The sequence below is a fragment of the Oryctolagus cuniculus genome, chromosome 20 (genome assembly GCF_051225735.1).
Source record: "Oryctolagus cuniculus isolate XC-2025 breed Fujian yellow rabbit chromosome 20, ASM5122573v1, whole genome shotgun sequence".
NCBI classification, from domain to species: domain Eukaryota; kingdom Metazoa; phylum Chordata; class Mammalia; order Lagomorpha; family Leporidae; genus Oryctolagus; species Oryctolagus cuniculus.
In genome coordinates, this window is record NC_142886.1 from 45117231 (window position 1) to 45122794 (window position 5564).

Consider the following 5564-nt stretch of genomic DNA (forward strand, 5'->3'; position numbering starts at 1 on the left):
AGATAAAATCTGAAACAGGGAGGTGGAGTGGAAATATGAGTTCAAAGAGAAAATGGAACAATATAAGCTATTTAGCTTTAAAAAGCAAACTGTTGGGTGCTGGCACGGTGGTGTAGCAGGTTAAGCAGTCCCTTGCAATTCTGGCATCCTGCATAAGCTCTGGTTCAAATCCTGTCTATTCCACTATGACCCAGCTCTCTGCTATGGCCTGGGAAAGCAGCAGAAGATAACCCAAGTGCTTGGGCCCCTGCACCCACATGGTAGACCAAGATGGAGCTTCTGGCTCCTGGCTTCGGCCTGGCCCAGCCCTGGCCATTGCAGCCATCTGGGGAGTGAACCAGTGGATGGAAGCCCTCTCTCTCTCACCCTGTAACTCTACCTTTCAAATGCACAAAATAAATCTTTAAAAAACAATTAAAAATAAAAAGCAATTTGTTATGTATTTATTTAAATGCTTGATGATGGGTATCACATTGCTATGGCACTGAGATGTCATAGAATAAAAAATAAAATGCTTTCATTGCTCCAGAATATATTCTATGAGCACTGGTAATATTTCAAAGATTATGGGCTTTGCAACTGTCTAAATTGAAGTAGATTTAGATGTCAACCTCTGGACGTACAAGGGAGTGATCTTAAAGGGTTCACCAACCCCCAAATCAAGCAAAACAAAAAGCACCAGAAGTGTTTAGACGACCCCAGCGAGGCCACATCCGGATCACCTGGCCAGCCCTGGAGGACCCCTGCGCCCAGGCGTGGGCTCGGATCAGCACTTCCTAATTATTACAGCGCCTCTTACTCTTCCGGTGTGGTGAGGTTATTTGACTACCGCCTCTGTATGGTGCGCCTTCCACACAAGGATGTGCCCTGGCGAGTCTCCTGCCAGCTCTGCATTCAGATGCCACACCAGTAGCTTTAATCCGGCCACAGGAGAATTTACGTGGAATCAGGAAATGGGACGAATCAGGGCTTGACGTGCTGTGTTGTTGCTTGTCGACACTTAATAAATTCTTGTATAAAACATTACCATGCAGAGTCAACTTAGAGAAGTGCCATGTCTTGAGTCATTGTGAGTTGTACCAAAAAATAGAAAATATTCTTCCAGTATTCAAAACCTGCATCTACTCCAGCAAAGAAAGCACACATGTCATTGACAGGTGAGTGACCTTCTGCCACACGGCTTCTTTGTTTCACTTTCACTGACATAAATGAAAGCATCAACCAGCCCTGATGGCAGACCTACCTTCCTTCCTCAGTTCCAGCTGTAGACCGACTGGTTTGATAAAAGCTTTGTGTAACAATCTATCCCTGCGGAATTTATAGCAAAGAGGGTTGCCAGGGAGGGAGGGCGGGAAACATCACTATGTTCTTAAAGATGTGCACACGAGGCCGGAGCCGCGGCTCACTAGGCTAATCCTCCGCCTTGCGGTGCCGGCACACCGGGTTCTAGTCCCAGTTGGGGCACCGGATTCTGTCCTGGTTGCCCCCCTTCCAGGCCAGCTCTCTGCTGTGGCCCGGGAGTGCAGTGGAGGATGGCCCAAGTGCTTGGGCCCTGCACCCCATGGGAAACCAGCAGAAGCACTTGGCTCCTGCCATCGGATCAGCGTGATGCACCGGCCGCAGTGCGCCGGCCGCAGCGGCCATTGGAGGTGAACCAACGGCAAAGGAAGACCTTTCTCTCTGTCTCTCTCTCACTGTCCACTCAGCCTGTCAAAAAAAAAAAGTCCTTGGGAGGCGGGGGTTCGGGCATGGCGCAGGGGTTAAGCCACAGGTTGGGGTGTTGGAGTCCCTGCATCCCACTGTTGTGGGTACTGGAGAATGAGCCAGCAGACAGGAACTCCCTCCCTCTCTCTCTCTCTACCTTTCAAACAGATAAATCTTAAACTTTTTTTTGAGATAATAGACAACTTGTATTTTAATGATAATTCTTTAGGAAAAAGTAGCAGATTGCCAGACCCCCTCCCGTTCAGTTTTCGGAGCCAGCAGTGGGGACCGGAAGCTTTTGCTAGTTCCTTGCAGCTCCGTCAGATCATCTACCAGGCCCTTGCTTGTAACTATGGCCATTTCAAGAGGTACCAGATTCGCCTCTCAGCTACTACCAGGTGCCTTCCATGATTTTTTCCCTCATAAAAAATGATTAAAATGCAAATTAGCCTCCTAGGGTTTAGGACACCTGCACATCAGGGTGTCTGGGTTCCATTCTAGCCTCTGGCACCAGACTCCAAGTTCCCGCCAGTGCAGACCAGGGAAGTGGTGCTCACGGCTCAAGCAGCTGGGCCCTTACCGCTCACAAGGAGACCGGGCTAAGCTCCCACCTCCCAGCCTCTGCCCCAGCTCAGCCCGACTGTTGTGGGTACTGGAGAATGAGCCAGCAGACGGGAACTCCCTCCCTCTCTCTCTCTCTCTCCTCCCCACCCCCAATTCCTCTCTGCCTCTTAAACAAATAATAAGCATATTTAAACATGCAAATTAACTGAGAGTCTCCCCTGGTCCAGGGGTGAGAAGAAGGGGGCTGGCAGGGGACCTGCCAGCGGCTCAGCCACTGTGAGACCCGCACGCACGGGACATTCTCCCAGGAACACAGGCCCGGCGTCAACGGGGCGCTCCAGGCGAGACTGTGCCCCCTCACCCAGAGCTATGCATTGAGGACAGAAGTGGTGGATTCCCAGCCCTCAAGCACAGGAACCTTCCACTTCCCATCCAGCTCTCTGCTATGGCCTGGGAAAGCAGTAGAAAATGGCCCAAGGGCCGGCGCTGTGGCTCATTAGGCTAATCCTCCGCCTGCGGTGCTGGCACACCGGGTTCTAGTCCCGGTCAGGGCGCCGGATTCTGTCCCAGTTGCCCCTCTTCCAGGCCAGCTCTCTGCTGTGGCCAGGGAGCGCAGTGGAGGATGGCCCAAGTGCTTGGGCCCTGCACCCCATGGGAGACCAGGATGAGTACCTGGCTCCTGGCTTCGGATCAGCGCGGTACGCTGGCCACAGCGCGCCGGCCGCAGCGGCCATTGGAGGGTGAACCAACGGCAAAAGGAAGACCTTTTTTTCTCTCTCTCTCTCTCACTGTGCACTCTGCCTGCCAAAAAAAAAAAAAAATGTGCACACGAAATACAAGAAACCTGTTCCCTTTATAAATAAATAAATAAATAAGAGCATTGCATATTTTAATATATATGGCTGCACCTGACACATCCCTTCCATCCACGTGCAATTGCACGCACTTCAGTGGCTCGCTGAGAGTCACGTGTTGGCCACGACGCTCCTGTACCTGTTCCATTCCTAGCAACCTCTGATGGGTCTGGACGTTGGTATTTTTAAAATCTGCCAGCTACAGCTGGTATTGTGGCACAGTGGCTTAAGCCATTGTTTGAGACGCTGGCCTGCCATATGGGAGTGTCAGTTTGGATCCCAGTGGCTTTGCTTCTGATCCAGCTCCCTGCTAATGTACCTGGAAAAGTAGAGGAAGATGGCCCAAGTGCTTGGGTCCCTGACACCCGTGGGAGACTCAGATGGAACTACAGGCTCCTGGCTTTGGCTTAACCCAGCCCTGGCCCTTGCAGCCATTTGGGGAGTGGACCAGTGGATGGAAGATCTCCTCTCTCCGCACCCACCTGCTGTCTGTCTCTCCCTTTCTCTCTCTGTCACTCTACCTTTCAAATAAATAAGTCTTTTTTTTTTTCTTTAATCTACCAGCTTTGATCGGCCTGCCTCAGGGCGAGGACCTCGAGGTTGGAGATGGGAAAGAAGAGAATGCAGCCAGATGTTGGTCTGCTACGAGCCGTGACCCGTCCACCATGTGTGCAGCTCAGGGTCTGAGCACTTTGGGACCAGAGAGAGGGCGGCAGGTCTCAGGAAGAGCCGCCAGCATGCAGAAGTCTCCCCTGGGCTCTTCTTGCTCTGCGCAGTGGATAAGAAACCCCCCACCTCCCAAGGCTGGCAGCTCCCTTGGAGCCAGGACTGTGTTACCTGCTGCAGGGGACTTGGCCTAGCTTGGTGCTTCCTGGATGTTCAGTAAATGAATTAATAAATTGCATTAAGATGTGATTATTCTAAACATCCAACAATAATGCTTTGGATAAACGAATTACAGTACACTAATTCAATAGAGCACTCTGCAACCATTAAAAATTTTACTTAATGACGTAGGAAAATCCTCATGATACATTGTAATTGTAAAAAGGGAGCTACAAAATAAGACATAAATTAGGAACATAGTTTTGTTTAAAAACAATGTTAACTCTATTCCAGGTTTGACAGGGTTTAAATCAGCTCCGAGCCTCTGATTTCATTTTTGGGAAACAAGTGTTTCACGACTCTGGACCGCGGCGGAGTGAACGCTCCAAGGCAAGGACTTCTTCACTGCACGGACATTTTCACAGTGGACCAGAAAGCGGGTGTGGGTTTGGAGCCATGTAATCTGCCGCGTGCCTTGTAGTACTTCAGGGAGGAGACTGGAGTTTAGATGTTCGGACACGACACCCGCGTGTTCTATGGCAACATGAAGAAAAAGGATGCTTAGGGGCAGTGTTGTGGCAGAGCGGGTTAAGCTGGCATCCTTGGCACCGGCATCCTCTATGGGAGTCAGTTCGAGACCCGGCTGCTCCATTTCTGATCCAGCTCCCTGCTAATGTACCTAGGAAAGCAACAGAAGACGCCCCTGCACCCACATGGGAGACATGGAGGAAGCTTCCGGCTCCTGGCTTCAGCCTGGCCCAGCCCTGGCCATTGTGGACGTTGGGGAATGAACCAGCAGATAGAAGACCTGTCTCTTCTCTGTCTGTAACTCTGCTTTCAAATAAATAAATACATCTTACAAAAAATATACAAGATGCCAGTGCAGAATAGACCCAGGCTTTTAAAGTTTTAATTTTTCCAATTTTTTATTCTAACTGGTCGATTTCCATAACGTGCGTCACCCATGACTGACAGGTTGAGAGGCCCCATGACCATCACCCAAGGTCTAGAAAGCTGGAGGAGGGGTGAAAACAGTACCCGGTGAAGGCTGGTGAATCGAGTGAAGCTCCCGCCGGTCGCGTCCGGAAACCAGCTGGGGCTCAGGGGAGGCAGCGCGTCCGTTGCTTGGCAACACTTTGGGACTCAAACACACTTTGCCAAATAAGTCACTCACCATTGTTCTCGGCCCGTGGACCCCTGGACGTTGCAGGACAAACACTGCTGTGAGCTCGTGCCAAGAACGGGGAGGCTCGGGCCAGCCCGTTCCCTGTGGAGCAAGACATGAAAGGGTGGTGTGTGAGACCGGCCTTGGCCACTTCCTCCCCGGCCTTGCCTGGTCACTCAGTGTGTGCAAGCCACGGGGGAGCAGGCTAACAAACAGGGTGGAGTCAGCTTCCAGAATACAGGGAAAGACCTCGCAGGCCAACCCACTCTGCCCTCCGTGGGCACAGCCACGGGAACTCCACAATAGCAGACTCCCACAAGGACCCCAGGCGCGAGAGAGGGTGGAGTGGGACGCCGCGTGTCTGCCCCCCACTCCCCTACACACACTGAGCTCAGCTCACCCAATAGATGAGACTAAAACTAATGCCTGTGAGAGCCGACTTTCCCGGGGCC